The following is a 21,271-nucleotide window of genomic DNA, read 5'->3' as shown; positions in this document are numbered from 1 at the left end:
CTCTCTGCCGGGAACTGAAGGGTTAAACGAACTTCCTTCCTTCCTGGCTGCTTCCTTCCTTCTGCGGGAGAGCAGGAGGGCTTCCTGGGCGGCTGGGCGTTCCGGAATGGGCGGAGCCGCAGCTTCGGCCGCGCCCCGCCCCCCCGGAGGAAGGTTTCTGGGAAAACCTCCCATTCCCCCGCCCGCGCAGGACGAGCAGGGGCTTGTGGGAGTTGTAGTCCGGGCCCCTCCCCCCTCCGTGTCTCCGCCCAGGCGGCCGGCCGGCTGCTGGGGGAGGAGCCCGGGAGAGCGGCGCTCGCGGGATAGGCCGCGTCCGGGGGTGGACCGAAGTCTGTTTGTTTGCTTTTTTGGGGAGGGGGTGGCGGGGCGGTCGCAGTCTCTCCCCGTTAACCCTTCCAGAGCGCGGGACGCCCCGAGCATTCGGCTGTAGAGGATCGCCGCTCTCTGTGGGATCCTTTAAGGGGTGTGCCGGAGCAGCACGTGGGCCTGCTCTGGGACTCTGCCTGCGGGAGGCAGATTTTTCCAAGGGGGCTGGGCCTAAATCCACCCTTTTGAGCCCTTAAACTCGACCCGAAGGCTTGATGAATTTGCCCCGTAAAAGGTATAATGCCAGGCTTTCCAAAATAAACCGCAAAACTACTCATTAAATAATAAGTCTTTGAGGCGGGGAGTGATCCCCACCTTAAAGCATCGTGGATTTAGAGATTTTTAGGAAAAAATGTTGAGATAGTGTAGATCACTCCCCTAATTTTACAGATGAGGAAACTGAGGGTGAAGAGGTGAAGTTTATTATTATTATTATTATTATTATTATTATTATTTAATATTCATGTTCAGATTGCTCAAGAACCGGGTTAGAGGTCCTCCAATCCAATTAGGTCTGTAAGAATAGTAAAAAACGCCCTGTGTGACGGAAAACCCCTTCAAAGCTTAGTTCCTTACATTTGTGTATTCCCCAGGAAGAGTTATAGGTTCAATTATTACACAACTCATGCAAGTATTACACTGCTGAGTCTAGCTACCCCAAGGCATGAATCTCTTTCACAATCATTCTCAGGTTGGGATCATTCAGTCTTCCTTCAGATTCCTTCAGTGACAGGAGGAGACTTCACCATCTCGTTCCATTCCAGACTTCCCAGATGAAACAAAGAAACCTGACTTGGCCCCATTGATAAAGAAAAGGGTGCGGTACAGCTGTGGGGCTGAGGGCAGCCTAGGAAAAGAGGAAAGTGTTGAAAATTTTCTAATGAATACTAGTGCAAAGGCAACTATTTAACCTGTCCCTTTCAGGTGTCAACATCTAGTGACTGAAAAATTAGAGTAGAACTATATTATCATCTCCTCAGATGCAGTAGCGGTCTCAAAGACTGGGAAATAGGGGAGATTTTTCTTAAACCTTTGGTTGCAGCAGAAACAGAGATTCAGTCCAGATGTTAGAGGTCTGGAGGCACAGGGGAGATCAGCCAGATGTGGCATTGGACAGTAGGTCCTGGGAGAATAACATTTTTCAAGATTCTAAGTTCTCATTTTCTTGCTCTGGAAACTTCATTGTCTCTTTTTTTCCTCCTTTAAAGTTTAAGTCTGGGATTATTATTATTATTGTTGTTGCCATTGTTGTGAAATTTACCTTCAGTTTCAAGGAAAGCTTCCCCTATGCTAGTTACCTATAAAAGGAGAAATATTTAATATATGCATAGTGCTAACATTACCTTTATTTTTGTTTTCTATTAAATCTTGATGGATTGGTCTCAACATAATTTCCTGAAGGCCAGTGACTCAAAGGCCTTAATGACCATCATAGGCATTATTATCCTTACCCTCCTTTCTCCAGACTGATCTCTAAAATACTCAAAATATTTCCATTATTGTGTAAGTTGCTTTGAGAAAACACCAAAGAGAAGTTTTGTACTTGAATTATTGATATGACTTGCAAGAGAAAGGAATGTTGAATATTTTGGAAATTAAAATTAGGATGTATACTTTCTGTGAGAGAGAACAAGAAACCATGACCTGGCCCTCCTTCCCCAGTACAGAGGTTTCTCTTATGTGATCAGATAGAATCACAGAATGCAGAACTACATAATACCCTAGAGGTCACTGAGTCAAACCCCTGAACTTTGTAGATGAGAAAACTGAAGAGCAAAGAAGTGAAGAGCTATATGCTCATACTTTTTTTTTCCTGGAAATTTGATTGTTGAACTTTTATCAGAATGTCCTTAGATGAAGCTACTTGCCCCTAGACAAATTAGGTAGAAAGTGTCAGAGTCAGAATTGTAACCCAGGTCCTCTGCTTCCAAATCCAGGAATTGTTACCATTGACCATGCCCTATATGTAGGATATTATAACACATCTGTGAAGCAAGATTCATTTTGTCTGGTTCATTTTGTCTTTTGTATTCTGAGACCCTATCCCATTGATTTACATACAACAAGCACTTAATGAATGTTTGTTCAATTAAACCAAAAAACGAACAAACTATATTCTCAACCCTATATACTGCTTATTTACTTTGGGGGATATAACAAGTATAACTCCAGAGTAAATAGTTTGGACTTGGTTATAGATAGTTGTGAACCATTGTGGACTCAAACCCAGAAATGGCATGGAAAAAATCCTTATTTCTACTTCATATGTTCCTTTCCTAATTGAGCCTCAATCTCTCCATCTGTAGAAAGGGAGTGACACTTGTCTATTTTATTCAGACAGTTTGAGTTATAAAGTTCTTCAAAGAGTTCATTCATTCTGTAAACTTTTATTAAACACCTGACTACATCTATGTGCTTGGGATAAACAGACAAAAAGGAAACTGTCTCTGCTCTCAGGAAACATATTTATTTGGGGGGAAACTATGAACACAGAGAAGTGAATATAGGCTATATACAAATAAGATACAAAGTAAATGGGAACTCTATAGTGGATAGAATCCTGGGGTGGAATCAGAAAGATTTCTTTTCTAGTCTCAGACATATTAGGTGACCTTGGTCAATTCACTTAAGCTTGTTTGCCTCAGTTTCCCCATCCATAATGTGATCTGGAGAAGGAATGCAAACCACTGTAGTATTTTTGCCAAAACAAAACAAAACAAAGCCCAAAAGGGGTCAGGAAGAGTTAGACAAGACTGAAAAAATGACTGAACAACAGAGGATTGAGCACTAACCCCAGGAAAATTAGAACCGACTTTGTGGAGGAGATAGCACTTGAATTGAGTCTTGAGGGAAGCCAGAGATTCCAAGAAACAAAGCTGAAGAGAAAGAACATTCTAGCTTTGGGGCACAGCCTGGGCAAAGGCATGGCGGGGGAAAGGGAGTATTTTTAAATTGAGATGGACTATTTTGTACAAGAGAAGAAGTAGAATATTGTAGAATATTGTTCTTGGAGAAGTCTGAAACCTTGGAAGCTAGACTGGAACCAGATTGTGAAGGGCCCTAAGATGCTAAATAGACTTGTTTGCATTTAATTTTCCAGGCAGTGGAGCAGGGGAATGACATCATGCAAAGAGATGGTGAGCTTCTAAATTGTGGAGGTGGACATGTGAGCAGAGAAGAGGGCAGATAGGAAGGCTGTTAGGAAAGTAGGATCAACTAGACTTGGCAACTGACTGGAATACAGGAGGTTAAAAACAGGGATGAATTGGGCAGCTAGGTGGCACAGTGGATAGAGCACCAGCCCTGAAATTAAGAGAACCTGAGTTCAAATTCAAAAACAGGGATTAATCAACACGAATCTGAATTTAGGAACTGGACTAGTTAAGGTGGTGGTGGTGTCCTTAACAGAAGCAAGATAGTTAAATAGAGGGAAGGATTGTGAGATGGTGAATAATAGAATGTGGAAGAATATGTAGAAGCAAGGGCCTACTTTGAAAATCCTGAAGTGAATCTGAGAGAGTTTAGTGAAAAGCAAGATCTGGAATCACGAAAACCTAAGATCTTATTGGACTTCTGACACTATCTGCTATATTTTAGAGAATAATTATTTCATTTCCTAGTGTATAAGCAGTTCCTTTGAACCTTTCTTCCATGCCACACATGTCACAAATTTCGTGGAGGGAGATCCCACTCTGAAAGCTTCCTATGCTGATAGAACCTTTACCTGATCATCCACATATTTGCATAATACCAATTATTATTGTTACCAGGTTACACCTGGATTTAATAATAATAGTTAAAAAAATAAAGTTGAGAAGAATAAATTCTTCCTTTGCTTATTCCTCTTCAACATTTAAGTTAGCAGAATTTGAAGGCAGTTTTTCTTCCTTTAACAATTAAAGCTGTGTGTCAGATGCCAGCTACTTAGAGAAGCTAACACAACCAGGCCTGTAATTACATCCCAAGACTTGATGTGTTACTTGTAAACATCTGTCCAGCTGTTAACAGTGTTCACAAGGATGGGTTAGTTGTCACTGTGAACATTCCTTAGATTTTCCAGGAGTTAACTGCTTGGTAATGGTCAAAATGAAATCTGCCCACGTTGCTGACTTTTCAGGTTGAAGCACGTTTCATTTTAAAAACTGCAACTGGTCAAAGAAGTCCCACTATGTTTCACCTTAGGTAAGTCACTTGTAAATCTTTGGGCCTCAGTTTCTTCATCTCTAAAATGATGTGTGGGAGTCAGTGACCACTGAAGTCTCTCTAAATCAGATCCTAAATATTCTAATCAGATAAGCTATTTTATTCCCTTTTAGGGGAATGAAGTGTGTAATTCTCTGACCATTTTGTGGAGGGTTGGTCTATCTAAGAGAATCCTTGGGGGAAAAAATTAGTTTGCTAGTGAGACTATTCTACTGATGACTGATGATAGTGGTAGGAGATGAGTAAGTAATGAGGGAACATTTGGATTTTAGAAGAAAGTTCACAAATGTGTCTCTTCAGAGAAGAGATCAGTTTGTTCTGGAAGGAAGGGAACTGGATTTGGGGTCAGGGGACCTGACATTAATTTCCTGTGTAATCATGGTAAGTCACTTAACCCCTCTGTTACTTCATATCTAAAATGGGGAGGATAATAATGCTTATACTATTAACTTCACAGGGCTGCTGTAAAAAAATTGACTTTAAGTATTAAGTGTTACTGTTTTTAATAGTAAAGATGGTTCTTTCTAGTTACATTGGTTGATTTTTCTGATGTGTCTTCTTGTCACTGCTTCAGGTGGGAAGCAGGGCTGGTCTCAGAAGGTTGGGAAAAGCTGGAATATAGCAATGCTATTGCTTATTAATCTTTCCTCAGTACATATACATCTATAACACACTAGTATTTCCTCTAGGAGATAACCACTTAAAATGATCCTCAAGGCCATTCTTGGAAGAAAAATGTTACAAAGCTACAATAGGCATCCTGGAGTGGGACACTTTTTGATAGGTGATGATGGGGCATTGATTGGTTGACCATATGAATGTGAACCTCAACTTTCTTCCCTTTCTCTCTCTCCCCTTTCTTTTCCAGGTAACCAGAGCTATTTCTCCCTCCCTATTTTCCTGGGTTATTGTCCAGCTAGGGAGGGGTCCCCTCAAAATGTGGATATAGGGTGAAGCCAAAGAGATCTTTTGGAAAGTAGTCACAGGATCAGAGTATTAGAATTTTGCCTCTGTTCCTGTCTTATTCAAGTTTCTTTAATTTTCTGAGGCCTAGCTTCCTTATCTACAGAGTGGGGTTACTACTATACCTACTTCCTAGGGCTGGTAAGGGACAAGGGCACTGTTGATCTTAAAAGCACTATAGAAACACTGATTATTGTTAAGTTCAATTCCCCTGTGAATTCTCTAGCCCATTGAAATCCCAGGTCTAATTCCTATTCATCACCCTAATAGTTTATTGGCATATTTAAGGATAAGGACTGGGTCATGATGCCACTGGTAAAAGGGACCTCTGGTAAATAAACTCCTTTTACCAAAGCAGCCCCAGATAGTACTTGGACCTGTGATTTCACTGATATGGGGAGCTCCCCCTACCATTGCAGATTTGAGCTACAACTTAGAACATTAATGTGAGCTGCCCAGAACTCTGAGAAATTCAGTGATTTCTCCAGCATGGTTTGGAGAAGAGATTTGAATCATTTAACCAGCTTTATTTGAGCTTGAAACCAAGTTTTCCTGGTCTGTCCTCTATCTGTTAGCCCACAACTGCCTCTCTATTTTCTTAGTAGACTATGTAAAAAAATTTGTTTTTTGGGTTCTTTTTTCAGACTGGGAAGATTAAGCCTCAGTCTCAATGTCTGATGTTTGATCAGTTCAACTTATATTGTGGGAGTTTGTTTTGGGTGGTCTTCTAGCCCCAGTCAGTTTGTCTTAATGCAGTTCAATCTTAATTAATCACTTGCTGAACTTCTGCTATGGTCAAGACATGTAATGGTTAAGGTCTTGCAAAGATGACTTACTATTTTATGCATTTAAAAAAATGTGCTTTACAATACTCCAATAAACCTGTCATCTCATCCACATGGATGTTCCTTCCAACAATGCAGAATGAGATCTATTCCATCCCATTTAGCCTGTGCCACTTTCATCAATGTTCCTCTTTAAATTCACACAGGGAGTTTATTCAAGGTTTAGGGGTCTTCTTCCATATTTCTGGACATTGATAAGATATGAGTAGAGCCAATAGGCTGCTGCCCTTCTTCATTTCCTTTGGTGTTACCCCATGACTAGCTTCACTTCTTTTTGTTTTGTTATGTTTTAGCCTTGATTCTTTTTAATTTATTCCATCATGTCCTTTAGTTTAGTTTTACTTTGTAGTTTGTTATTTATTATGTGTAGCCTGTTTGCACCCAGTGTGTTTCTTTCCATTGCCCTCTGAGGATAACTTATTTTTAATTCTTCCAGGCTGGGCTGTGAGGCAACAATGTTTTCTAAAATGTGGGCAAATAATTTTCTTCCTTTTTAAGGTTTTGTCTTTGACTTTCTACCACCACTTTATGGTCCAAATTTATTTTATCTGTACAATAAATGACAACACTACCAGACCTTTCTGAAAGCATAGTCTTTTCTGGTGGTACAGTTTTGAATTATTAAGTCAGAGAATACTCAAGCTAGAGGGAGCTTTGGAGGGACTTCTTAGGCTGAGCAGTAGTACAGAGATTCTCACCCAATGGTCCTTTAGCTTCCTTGTTCAATCACCTTTAGTTTTGAGAAAGTTCTTCCGTTTTAAATAAAGTATATGGATGAACATGGGAAGAAATGAAAGAAATCTAAGGCATGATTATGAGTTAGAAAAATTATATTAGACCAGTAATATGTAAGTTGTGAGAATAAATGTTATTACTTTTTCAAAAATAAATAATTTAAATTATTCCTATTGAATAGATCAGGACATTGGAAGAGGTGATTGATTATTGAGTTGATTGACTGGAAGAATAATTTTTCCTCCAACTGGTGAATGAATCATGAATTAATTTTAGAGCTGGGGGAACATAAGCAATAGTCGAATTCCTTCCTTTTACAGCTAAGGAAACTGAGACACAGCGAGGTTTACATGACTAATTTGGGGCTATGAAGGTAATATCTGAGCTATTATTTGAATTCAGGTTCTATGTTTTTTAAGGTCACATAGCTGGTTGATGGTGGGACCAGGATCAGAACCAGTGATATAATGGTAAATGTTTAATAGTCAGTTCTCTGAGGGGGAAAAAAAAGTACATATGGAGCATTTTCAAGTTTAATCTGATTACTAACATTTTCTCTATCACTTTCTTAAATTTGGTAATCAACAAAACACTAAATCAAACTCTAATTTGAAATGTTTGCCAATTTGTGAGGTGTGAATGCTCAAACTAAAAATTTAACAATCAGCTGTCACAGCATACTTTTGAGTCTAGAACCCAGCTACTAGTTTCCCCACTATATTTTTTTATACCATATTCCTAACTAAAAAAATTAGCTCATCAGAATTTACTTTCAGGTAAAAATGGATTAAAATGGATTAAAATCTCTGCTTTTTATCATGCTTTCTAATGATGTCTACTTTTCCAGCCTTATTTTATATCACTATCCTTTATACAGTCTACTTTCTAGATAAACTGTATTACTCTCTTAACATGGGTTTAGAACAAGGGTTCTTAACTTGGCAAGGTAAGTGGTAAATTAAAGAAAGTTCACAAAGTTGAATGGTGAGAAAATCATACAATTATTGTTGTTATTACTAACTTTGGTTTCATTTATAATCCTATTATTTTGTCTTATGCATTTGGAAATATTTTCTGGGAAGGAATTTATATCCTTTAGGAGACTATCACACTTTTGGAAATATTATTCTGGGAAGGAATCTATATCCTTTAGGAGACTATCACACCATAGGTTGTTTTGAGGGATCAATTGTTAAATTTTTATGATGAGCATTTTACATCTTGGAAGTCAGCAACTACAAATCATGGTTTGATTTGTTGTTTTATTGATTATCTAGACTTGAGAATTGAGAAAGAGAAAATTTAATAATACAGATTAAAATTGAAAGGGTGTTATACATACATACATTATTTTCTCAAAAGTTGGTCGTTAAACATTTATCAGCACATCCTCTGGTTTTAATAAACCTGACAAAGGGGTTTTTAACACAAAGAAAAGTGAAAAACTTTTATCTCCTTCTTATTGTGATATTTTGGCTCCCTCATTACCTGTATCACATATTACTCTGTATTTTACTCTCTTCCTTAAGAGATTGTACGCTTCTTGAAAGCAGGGGTTTTGTGTCCTCTTGGAGAGTCATCTCCACCTCTTTTCTAGAAAATTGAACTCTGCCTCTTGAACCACCCCAGACCTTAATAAATAGGCTCTGGCATTATCCTGGCATTGTCCTGATCCAAGCCTTTACATTATTCCTCCCACTGCCATTTAGCTTCTTTTTATGTGTAGACTTCCCCCAATAGAATGCAACCCCCTAGAGGTCAGGGACTATCCTACTTGTTGGTATTTGTATCCCCTAGAATTTACCACAATACCGGTACATAAAACCACCTAATAAATGCATTCTTTCTGTCTTTCTATCATATCTTGGTACCCTAGCACCTAGAATATGAGTGAAAGATGTATGTTAGATTTACTTGAACAGTTTAATTTTTATTACCTCCTAATCCTAAGGATGAAGGTCATTTAGCTCATTCCTGAAATTCTGGACAGGATTTCCCTGAAACCCTTCTAGATAGGCTTTCTTTTTTTTTCTTCTTTCTTTCTCTCTCTCTCTCTCTCTCTCTCTCTCTCTCTCTCTCTCTTTCTTTCTTTCCTTTCTTTTTCTAACTACATATAATGATAGCTTTCAACAATCATGGTTTTTTTACATTTTTCTCCCTTCTCCCCCTGTTAGAAAGCAATATAATATAGACTCTAACATCTATAACCATTCTAAACATAGATCCATATTATTCATGTTGTGAAAGAAGAATCACATCCAAAAAGAAGAGAAAAAAATAGAGAGAAAAAAATGACATCATTTATAAGATAACTTTTTTTTTTTAATTTGGAGTTAGAAACTTTGGTCTGCATTTAACCTCCACAGTTCCTTCTCTGAATATGGATGGTATTCTCCTTCACAAGTCTTTTAGTATTGTCTTTGATTATTGTACTGATGAAATGAAAAAGTCCATCACAGTTGATTATCACCCTGTATTGCTATTAGTGTATATAATGTCCTTCTGGTTCTGCTCACTGTACTCAACACTAGATAGGTTTTCACCTTACTCACTATCATATCCTACTGGATCCAGTGACTTTAACCTTGCTGTTCCATGAATAAAACACTCTAACTCTCTGCTCTAGGCATTTCCCTTGACTGTCTCCCATACCTGGAATGCTCTCCCTCATCATTATTGCCTCCTAGCTTCCCTGTGTCCTTCAAATCTCAGCTAAAACCCTATCTTCTGTAGGAAGCCTTTTCCAACCTCTGTTAATTCTGTTGCCTTCCCTTCTATTTATTATTTTCTATTTTTCCCACAGCTGATCAGTACTATCAGACTGACCCTTCATGGCTCTCTTTGCAGTTTTGTTGTCAAAGATTGTTTTGCAATTTCCTTCTCCAGCTCGTTTTAAAGATGTGGAAACTGAGGCAAAGGGGGTTAAATGATTTGTCCAGAGTCACATAACTAGTGTCAGAGACCTGATTTGAACTCAAAGCTTCCTGACTCCAGGCAGGATGCTCTAATCTCTGACACCACCTAAATTTACCCTGTACAAAAACCTGTTTGTATATATTTGTTTGCTTGTTGTTTCCTCATTCGTGGGTTTCCTGAGGGCAGGCACTATCTTTTGCATCTTTTTGTATTCCTAGCCTTTAGCAGTATGACTGCCACAAAATAAGCATGGAATAAGTATTTATTGTCTACCCTTTTTAGAAAAATTTTCCGTAGAGGAACCATTACTTCCTTAATAATATTATCTTACTGTTTCATAAACGATTATACTTTATGATCATATTTTATTAGCTAAACATTGATTTGCAACACCTCATTAGAAGTCTTTTCTTGAAATGGGCCCTTTTCTAGAGGACCTGGGAAATAAGATCACCAAACTCATAAAGCTCTTTGCTAAGTCTTTCTTCCTTGTGTCCAACTTGAACTCTTTTCTAATAGTTTGTTTCTTTGAATCTTCTCTGGACTATCAAATGTCTGTTGCAGACTGCCAAAGGTAATGAAGGGACCATACACTTATATAAGGTCATATAGTCCTAATAGGAATAATTGACTTTTCTTTTTTTTTAATTAAAATTTTTTTTTTTAGTTTTTGCAAGGCAATGGGGTTAAGTGACTTGCCCAAGGCCACTCAGCAAGGTAATTATTAAGTGTCTGAGGCCAGGTTTGAACTACAGGGCAGGTGCTCTATCCACCACATCACCTAGCTGCCTTTAATAGTTGACATTTATAAAGAACTTTACATACTATCTCATTTCATCATCCCAGTAATCCTATGAGTCAGGTAGAGTCAATTTTTTGTTCCTGTTTTCATGGATGAGGTTCAGATAGGTTAAGACATTTTTCTTAAGTCACAAAGCTAGTGGGGGGGGGGGGGAGAAAGAAGCTGTACCACAGCCTCTTCTCTGAGGAGTATTAATTATGAGAGAAAATAAGAGTCGATGAGAAGTGGCAGCAACATGACTTGAAAATTTGGACATCAGCTCCACCACTAACTTACTATATGATCTTGGACAAGTCATTTACTTTCTTTGAGTTACTTAAAATGAGACAGTTGGATTAGGGCATGGATTTTTGACCTGGTATCTGTGAATTTGTTTTAAATATTTTTTGAAAACTGTATTTCAATATAATTGGTTTCCTTTTTAATCTCATTATTTTGTTTTGTTCATTTAAAAAAAAATTCTGGGAAAGGGCTTTGGGAAGCATAGGAGAGGTCAATAACTCAAAAAAGGTTAAAAAACTTTTGGGGATTTTCTGAGGTGCCTTTCAGCTCTGACATTCTGGGCTTGCTTATGTTAGATAAATTATTAGAATGAGAGAGAAGTCCTTTAGTTATCCCCTCTGGTTCATTTTCTACCCTGGACTTTCTGCTCTTAATAATCTCTTGGGAAGGCTTGGTAACAGTCCCTCTAAGTCAGGATAAGGCAAAGTGATTTAGAAGGAAAGAGGCCTGGCCTGGGACACAGGCAAGCTTGAGCTTAGCGTGCCTCTCCTATTAACTTTCTGTATGACCTGGTGGCCCCCTTTGGAGCCACAATTTCCTTCTTGGTAAAATGAGAGTCTTGGGCTAGACAGGCTCCCGGGTCCCCTTCTTGCTCTGACATTTTGGAAAGTTCTGATTGCTTTCAACACTTTTCCAGTTCAAGGCGGGAGAGAATGGAAACTAAACTGCAACTGGGCCATCCTTCCTCTGTTCTTCCGTGCCTTTCCCCCTCCATTGGATTGCTATTTAAAATTGTGGTAGTTTGGCTCTCTCCCGTAAAAAAAAATAGGAAAAGAAAAAGAAACAAAAGAAAAGAAAATTTCCAGAACTGGAGCTGAGTTCCAGAAGGCCAGCTGTCACCCCTAAAAATGTCTGTAGTGTGACAACCACCGGCTGAGGAGGTAGGAGGACAAGCTGAGACCAGTGTGGATGGATTTAAAACCCAAGCAGAGGTGGGGGTGGGGAAAAGAAAAAGGAAAATTTTTGCATCTTTGTTTGGAAGTGTTTTAATCCTCCTTTGACTTTTGCATATGCAAGCCCCTGGCTCACAGAATGACCCTGGGAGGAATGAATGACAACTGGTCTTGGAGGCTGTTTTGAGAGGAGAGGCTGGGTTGGAGCATTCCTGCCTTTGTTCTTCTGGAAGTCCCTTCCTGTTTCCCTGAAAGCTGGCTGGCTTTTGTTTTACATCTGTGACGTGTTTCATCGCTGCATCTCAATGAGGTCTGCCCTCGCCCTGGGAAGGTCCTCTTCTCTTCCCTCCAGTTCCCTCTCTCTGGAGCTTAAGTGACTTCTTTTAGAGCTGAAGGAAAAAGAGCCCTTGGGTAAAACAGTGGGAACATGCCTGAGGGCACAGTTAATGTCCCACATCTCTCCAGTATGAAAGGCAGCTTGTGGAGAGAATAGAAATCTGGCCTCAAGAGTTAGGAAGAAGTCCTGACTCGTGTTCAAGTATTGCCTCTAACAAAGACTAGCTGTATGACCCTGAGCAAGTCACTGAACCTCTAATTACTCTAGGCAACTCTCTAGGACTCTAAGTTTCAGAGTAGATACTTATCTACACTGGGAAAATACACTAAGGCATTTTTTCCCCCACTAGTCCAGTCCCAAATCTTCCAATTAAGCTACTAAAGATTATTTGTCCTTCATTCTTCTTTTTTTTTTTTTTAAATATAAAGCAATAAGGTTAAGTGACTTGCCCAAGGTTCCAAGGTAAGGCAATGGTTTAATATCTGAGGCTGGATTCAAACTCAGGTCCTCTGGACTCTAGGGCCAGTGACCTATCCACTGTTCCACCTAGCTGCCCCTGTCCTTCATTTTCAAAGGAGACAATGACAGCAGGGAGGTGATTGCCATGATATTGCACATGAATTTGAATTTGAATGAATTGCTTGAAAAGTTACCAGCCTCAATTTCTCCTCCAGAGCCAGTGGCCAGATATGGATCAGGATCAGGATGATTAGAGATAACGCCGAATTAGAGGCAATTAAATGACTTGCCCAAGGTCACATAGCTAGTAATGTCAAGTTCCTGAAGCAAAATTTGAATTCCAGCCCTTCTGACTTTAGGGCTGGTATCCATTGTACCACCTAGTTGCCTGCTAAAGGTAGCTAAGTAGGTGTGGTGATAATTCCCATTTCCCTTTTCAGCAGCTATAAAATGAGGTTAGTCTTTAAGCATTTCTAAAGTCACAGGATTTGTAATTGTTCCATCCTCTTCCCTACCCCACAGATCATACAGACAGTAAAAAAGGTGGGACTTCAGCACAGATCCTGGCATGATAATATGGGAAAATACTGGCTTTGGAATCAGAGAACCTGGGTTCAAATCTGGGAATCTGGTTCTATTTGTGTGGACTTTGGGTGACTCACTCATCCTGGCTCAGCTTCTGTTTCCTCACTAGGAAGAGGAGGGTGGTTGGACTAACTTCCCTCCAAGGTTTCTTCTAACTTTAGGATCCAATGGTTCCACGTCCTGTATTCTTTGCCCTAGACCACAACTGCTTCTTGCCTAAAATTCTGATTCTGGGAGGTATACAGAATAGGCCCATTGGACCTCCTCAGACCACAATTACAGGCTACAGGCCTGCTTCACTTGAGAATAGGAGGCTGCAAGGCAACTGTCTTAGACATGAGTTTCCTTCTGGGAGAGTAAGGGAAAGAGTCCTTGGACAAGTCACTAGCTGGCTCTGAGTTTCAGTTTCCTCCTTTGTAAAAAAGGGCTAGATGATCTCTAGAACTCTAGCCCAAATAATTTGTAACTTGATGATGTTCAATGCCATAAGACTATCTTTTATTGATAGAGAAGATTTTAAAACCATGGCACTGTTCTGCTCAAAAACTTGCCACAGTTCTCTGTTGATTCAAATAAACTCTTAAACTTGATTTCATTAAGACCTTTCCTAACTAACTTCACTTTCTCTCTTCTACCTTTGCTCTCCTTACTCCTCCACTCAGTATTTCCCAGCCAAGGGAATGTACTTGTGCTGACTACATGCTTTGCACCAACCAGGTGTTCCCTATTCCTCCTCTGACCTTCCACATCCAGACTTAGCTCAAAACTCACCTCCTCCTTCTGGGGTTAATTTTAACCAAATGAGATCATTCCTTTGATTCTTCTAAAGGGGGAGCATATATGTATTTAACTTGTATCTCATTTGATGTAGAATCATGGTAAAAGAATTTTAGAGCTTACAGAGATATAAAGTCATAGCATGTTAGAGCTGGAAGGGCCTTAGGAATCATCTAACCCAAAGGTCTTCAAACAGTTTTTTCCAAATGGCTCAGTCTGTTTTTCTTTTTCAGGTTAACCTTCCTAGGATAGATTTGTATATGCTCAATTTCCTTTCATAGAGGGTAGCCAATAAAAAAATTTTTTTCTTAGTTTAAGTCCAGTTTGTATGTATTGTAGGTAAATTTTGTTTATTATGTGATTACCATACTTTTCATATTTCAAATTCTGGGTATGTTAAATGAAACATTACGGAAATTTTTATTTTTTCTTCAAGAAGATAATATTCAAATTTCATAGCACACCTAGTAAAACTTGCAGCACATCTATTTGGAATCACTGATCTTATCAGATGCCTTCATTTTATAGGTGAGGAACTTAGGGACCAGAGAGATAGACAGCAACTTGTCAAGGTCACACAGCTAGTTAGCTGTGACCTCAACAATCTGTCTCCAAAAATGCCTTCAGCAACAGTAAACATTCAACCAATATTTATTAGATAGATGATTCTACTTCAACCACTCATTTGTTAAAATTTAAATTAATTTTAAAATTTGTATTGTTTTATTGCTGTCTTCTTTTATAAACACCTTTATTTCTGAACATACTCCTCTCCCCTGCTCTCCCCAGGGACCCATTCCTTTTAACAAAGAATGAAAGAGAAAGAGGGGAAAAAAAAGCAGTTCAGTAAAACTAACCAACCTAGCAAATAAGTCTTATAGCATGGGCTTTGTCCTACAAGCACAGGCTCTCAACCTCTGCAAAGAAGAGAGAAGTTTGAAATTTGTTCTCCCCCCACCCCAAGCTTTGTCATTGTAACTATACAATGCTCACATTTATTTCTTTGTCTTTTCTATTTATGTTGTTGTAGTCATTGTGTGTATTATTCTGTACCTCTGAATTCTTCATATTCACCTTTTCATGAACCACAAGGTTTTTGTTTTTTAGCCACCTCTCAATTAGAGGACAACTAGTTTTGTTTTTTTCCCTACTCTGAAAAGTAATTCTATGAATATTTTGTTGTCTTTCTGTCCCTCGCCTCCTTAATATTTATGCCTAGCAGTAATCTGGATCAAAACAATTTGTACATTTTTGTTTCTTTTTTACTGTAATTCTAAATTTTTTTCCCAGAATAGTTGGACCAATCCACAGCTTCACATATTAATGTAACAATCTTTCTGCAGCCCCAACAGTATTGAATGTTACTGTGTTTATGTGACTAACTAGATGCTCAATGGTTAGAGTCCCGGGCTTGGAGTCAGGAAGACCTGAGTTCTCATTCAGTCTCAGATATCACTTAACCTTTGTTTGCCTCTGGAGAAGGAAATGGCAAACCACTCCAATATCTTTATTAAGATGAACATGCTCAGTATTGGTGTGATATGGTCCATAGGGTTCACAGCAAATCAGTTACTTCTAGACAACAACAGTTTTTTTATGCCAATATTTCTAGGTGTAAGATGATTTGTTTTGAATTGTTTTTCATTATCAATGATTTAGAATTGATTTTCTTGTGGATGTTAACAGTTTTTTGTTCTCCATTTGAGAACTGTTTGTTTATATTCATTGATCACTTATTTAGCCAGAAAAGACCAGCTTGCTCATACATTTCTGTTAGTTTTCTATATATCTTGTATATCAGATCTTTATTAGAGATATTTGATACAAAGATTCCTCTCTCCTCCTACTCTATTGCTTCCCTTCCCTTCTCAGTTGCATTGATTTTGTTTATGTAAAAGTTTTTCAGTTTCATAAAATTGAAATTATCTGTTGATCTTTTATGATTGCTTTTATCCCTTACATGCCAACCCTCTCATTTTACAAAGTAGTACATCTGTAGCTACCATCTCAATTCTCATTCTGACAAGTTTGGTCCTTAGCAGTAAGTTGTTACATATGCCCTCAAAGTAAAAAGGGTAACAATGAGAGGCTGAGCAGGGTGTCTTTCTAATAGCTCATGGCCACCATTACCGTACTTCCCACCAGCTTACAAGTCAAGTCTAAAATGGATAAGAGTTGGAGCATGACTTTTTGTTCTCAGATGATTGTATACTCAATACAACCTCTGAAACAGAGATGCAACAAAGTATGGATCAGTTCTCTTCTGCATGTGCTAATTTTGACTTAGCAATTAACATCAAGAATACAGGGGTTCTTCATCAACCAGCATTGCCCTTTCTGTTACAACAAATGAAGATATTTTGATTGTGGTGTATAATATATTCCACAAGGATGTGTACATAGATGATGAGGCTGACACATGAATTGCCAGAGCTAACTCAGTGTTTGGGAGGCTCGAAGAAAAGTGTAGGAGAGAAGAGGTATTAGATTGCCTTCTATACTGAGTCTATAGACCTTTTGTCCTGACTGCATTGTTGTATGACTGTGAAACCTGAACAGTCTACTAGAGCTGTGCCAGGAAATTGAATCACTTCCATTTGAATTGTCTTAGGGAGATTCTGAAGATCACCTGGCAAGATAAGATGCTGGGCATTGAGGTTCTTCCTTGAGCTTAGCTGCCAAACATTCAAACTCTTTTGCAGAGAGAACAACTCCGGATGGGCTGACCACATTGTTTGAATGCCAAATTATGTTTTTCTAAAAGACTGTTTTATGGAGAACTCACACAAGGCAAGTACTCACATATAGATCAGAAGGAGCAATACAAGGATACTCTCAAGGTCCTTTTGAAGAGCTTTGGAATCAATTCTGTGACATGGAAGACAATGGCACAAGACTGACCAGCTTGGCCTCTTTCAACAGAGACATTGCATCTAGATGAGCACAGAATTACATTCAAAGGAAACATGAACTGTGTACATTTAAAGAACACACCCTAAATGTTCACTTGGCTTACTTATTGCCAATCTGTGGTAGAACCTTCCAGAGCATATTGGTCTGATCGACCACAGTTAGATACACTATACCTTGAACCTAACATAGTGATATCATTTTGGTCCTCTTCAGGAATGAAGGACAACAACTTAAATGAAGACTAGCTAGACTTCTTTGTTGCTGGTTTTGGTCCCTTATTCTTAAAGATGATCTATGACATGAGGGCAATGACTTTCAGGTGAGTTTCAAGTGAGGCAGAACTGTGTAAGGTCTTCGACCTCATTTTCTTCTTCAGAGTTCAGTGGCAAGACACAAATCAATTTGCCTAATGATGTCCCAGAGCTAGACTTAGACTTAAGTAGCTTTTAAAAAAGGGTATTTACTAAGGTGATATAGTTCATACAAAAATCCTCCTCAATCCCCCCCCCCCCCCAAAAAAAAAAGTCTGTGCTGGATGTTCTTACAAAAACATACAGGTCCAGGGAAAAGTTGATCCAAGCTTAGAGAATACATGAGGTGAAGCCCTTTTTTCCTCCTCTGTGGAATGTTCAAAAAGTTCCCCTTAGGGATGGAGTAGGTTTTTTTTTTTTTTTGCTGAACTCTTTGTAGAACTATGAATCTACATTTGGCTGTCCTTGATTTCCAGTGCAAACACTGCCATCAGGCACTGCTTTCTGAGGCAAGATGGGAAGATGGGAAATTCCAAATCCTCCAAACTCTTTGAAACTCTCAAGTTCTTATTCCAAGACAGGGATAAGGAGAGGAAATAAAGGGCAAAGCTGAAGGCCTCTCTCCTTTTTCCCCCTGCCCTCAACTGATGGCCTTAGGAGACTTCTCTGGAGAACTTCCTCATTCACTGTTCTTTAGTCTGAATGGGCTTGATATTTTATAGGTGACCCTGAGCTCATGGCCAAGCTTTCTCAGTCAGTCTGAACATTCTTCTAGTTCAGACCCTTCAGTTCATCCAATGGCTCATCAGAGATTTTTAAATTGATCAATCTTTTTCCAGTGCCTTAAATTGATTTGATTCATTCCTAGGGTTTATCATTTTAAAATGTATTTTAAGTGGGATGATGGAGGGGGGGAGAGAAGAGAATAATTTGATTGATTTGTTAAATTGACCCCACCCTCACACAGATTAGGGTTAGGGAGATATAGTCAGGAAAGGAGAAATGATTTGCCCCAAATTACCAAATAAGTTAGTGGCAGAGCTGAGACAAGACCAATAAGTTGTTCCCATTTCCATACTCATTGCAAACTCCATAAAGACGGGTAATATATGTTTTATACATATTTTCTATTTCTCCAACAACTAGCATAATGAATAAGTGACTCAATAAATCTCTAACTAGATCTATTTCCTCTATCTCCCCAAAGGCCAGACAGTACTGCTTAGTAGTTACAGTAGAAAGAATCCTGGAATTGTAGCAAAGGATTCAGGTTTGGGTCCCAGGTCTTGAAAAGACAACCATAATGACTTTGTCATGTCAATAAGGTATTTACCTTCTCCAGAACTCAGGATTTTTTTTTAAGTTTAGACATGAAGTTTATTCTCTAAGATTTACAGAAAACCTCTAGGTGATAGCTATCCTAGAAGATGATGACCCAGAGAGAAGGAAGATAGATGTATTTATCCATGACAGGCATGGACTCACAAACCTTTTGGTAGTCTATCAATCAAGTTACACATTTGATCACAAACATGTCATTACATTCCATATTAGGATTTGACAAGCATCTAAATGAGTGGAACTAGTTATCTCCTTCCTGATTTAATTTTTACACTAGTATGAAAAAATTTGGGCTCTTACAGAGATAAGCAGACAAGCTTCAGGATTTAAAAAAAATTGGTAAAATGGATAGTAGATGATCTTTAAAGATCTTTTTAGTTCTAAATCTATGACTTTGAAAAAAAAGTGCTTCCTAAAAATAACTAGCATTTATATTGTTGTTTTTTTGCAGTTGTGTCTGACTCTACTTGACCCCATTTGGGGTTTTCTTGGCAGAGATACTTGAATAGTTTGTCATTTCCTTCTCCAGCTCATTTTGCAGATGAAGAAACTGAGGCAAACAGGGTTAAGTGATTTGCCTAGGGTCACACAGCTAGTAAGTACCTGAGCTGAATCTGAATTTAGGAAATGAATCTTCTGGATTCCCAGGCCAGTGCTCTATCCACTTTGCCAACTAGCTGCCTCCAAAACATTTATATAACTCTTACCATAAACTGGACATTGTGTTGTTTTTCTTTTTTTCTTTTTTTGAAAGGCAATGAGGTTAAGTGACCTACCCAAGTTCACATGGCTAGGTAATTATTAAGTGTCAGAGGTTGGATTTGAATTCAGGGCTGGTGCTCTATCCACTGCACCATCTAGCCATTTTTTACAAAATTATCCTTTGTAATTTTGTACTTTACAAATTTGTAACACTGTACTTTGCAAATATTATCTTGTTTGTTCTTTGCAAACTGGGATATAAGTACTATTATTAGCCTCATTTTATAGTTCAGAAAGCTGAAACAAAGCTATTTGCTTAAAGTGACACATCTGGTAAATGTCTGAGGCTAGATTTGAACTCAAATCTTCCTGACTCCAGAGCCAGTGCTCTATCTACACCATAGTTGGGCTGTCTTTTGCTGACTTAGATGGAATTTGGATTTGAGTGTGGAATTTTCTTCCTTTTTTTTTTTTTTTTTTTTTTTTTTGGTTAAGCCTCACCATGATGTCAGAACCCACTGTTCTGCTCCACTCCCCATCCAGACAAGATCTCAGGACCAAAGTGTTTTGCAAAATGCCTCACCTGTGTTATGCTCCTGGGACTAATATACTTGAAAGTTTTATTTCAATCTCAGCAGGTGGAGTGGGGTAAAAAAGAGGGAGGGAGGACAGAATGTTTAACTATCTGTTCAACCTCTCTCAGTGCTCCCCAAAACCCCAAAATAAATTAGACAGAATCAGAAATCAGCCTCTCTTCATCAAGAGAAATTACTCATTTCAAATATTTTGCAGCCGCTTGAACTGAAATTTAGTGAGATGAGAATTTAGAGGAATAATCTGGATCCTTTTGAAAGACACTTTTTACTCAGCAGTTTTACTGAGATGCTCCTTCTACCTCCCATCCCATCCTTCTCCCAACCCATCCCTCCATTACACATTTCATGCCTCTCTGTCTACCTCCTTCTCCTATTCCCATATAATTCATCCTTATTGCATCTCTATCTCAGACTTTTACTCAGAACTTGTCTTATTTGTGGGAAGAATTTATTATTTTATTTATTGTAAAGATTATTGTTAGGCCAATGTAATGCATCTTTTTATTTGCAAAGTTTTAAAAAATTATGTTTATTACTTCTATTAATCATTGTTCTTCCCTGAGTCCTTGTAAGACATAGAGGAATAGTGGTAATTCTCATTGTGGTCTCTGGGAACTCACCTGACTTCTTTTCTTCCAGCTCTTATGTTGTTCAGGTATGAAGAGGGTTGGTCAAATCTAGGCAAACAGGCCCTTTGAAGACAAATTTGTAGAATGAGCTTGGGACTGCTGATGTTTCCTGGGCAGGTAAGACTGTAAACGTATAAAAGTCAGAAAGGCAAATCATGCTTGGAATTCATCCATGGCAAATTCTTGTTTGCTGGTTTTTGAGTTTTGGGGGTAAACCACATCTCCCTTCTCACCACACACCTCCCTTCTCACCACTGATGGACTGATGGTTGTTGTTGTTTTTGGGGGGGGAGGAGAGAGAGGGGGGGAGAGAGAGAGAGAGAGAGAGAGAGAGAGAGAGAGAAGAAGAAGAAGAAGAAGAAGAAGAAGAAGAAGAAGAAGAAGAAGGAGGAGGAGGAGGAGGAGGAGGAGGAGGAGGAGGAGGAGGAGGAGGAGGAGGAGGAGGAGGAGGAGGAGGAGGAGGAGGAGGAGGAGGAGAAAGGAGAGGAGAAGGAAAAGAAAGGAGAAAAGAAGAAAAAGGAGGAGGAGAAGAGGGAGAGGGAGGGAGGAAGAGTAAGGGACAGAAAGACAGATAAAAGATAGAATAGAGAAGGGTGGCTAGGTTGCGCAGTGGATAAAGCACCGGCCTTGGAGTCAGGAGTACCTGGGTTCAAATCTGGTCTCAGACACTTAATAA

At 38.9% G+C, this 21,271-nt stretch overlaps 2 long non-coding RNA genes across 4 annotated transcripts in view; one reads left to right on the top strand and one right to left on the bottom strand.

Moving 5' to 3' along the window:
* Positions 1-399: 399 nt before the first annotated feature.
* LOC141505271 (uncharacterized) overlaps positions 400-21,271 on the top strand; it is a 274,924-nt gene continuing 254,052 nt past the window's right edge. For all 3 annotated transcript variants that reach the window (XR_012473575.1, XR_012473576.1, XR_012473574.1), the window contains exon 1: positions 400-20,712. This is a non-coding gene — a long non-coding RNA (uncharacterized LOC141505271). The remainder of the gene's footprint in view (positions 20,713-21,271) is intronic.
* Positions 12,092-21,271, bottom strand: part of LOC141505273 (uncharacterized) — a 53,094-nt gene continuing 43,914 nt past the window's right edge. The window contains exons 2-3 of the long non-coding RNA XR_012473577.1: positions 20,587-20,718; positions 12,092-12,394 (exon numbers count right to left, since the gene is read on the bottom strand). This is a non-coding gene — a long non-coding RNA (uncharacterized LOC141505273). The remainder of the gene's footprint in view (positions 12,395-20,586; positions 20,719-21,271) is intronic.

The sequence above is a fragment of the Macrotis lagotis genome, chromosome 1, assembly GCF_037893015.1.
Source record: "Macrotis lagotis isolate mMagLag1 chromosome 1, bilby.v1.9.chrom.fasta, whole genome shotgun sequence".
NCBI classification, from domain to species: Eukaryota; Metazoa; Chordata; class Mammalia; order Peramelemorphia; family Peramelidae; genus Macrotis; species Macrotis lagotis.
This window is presented reverse-complemented; position numbering and strand designations above follow the sequence as displayed.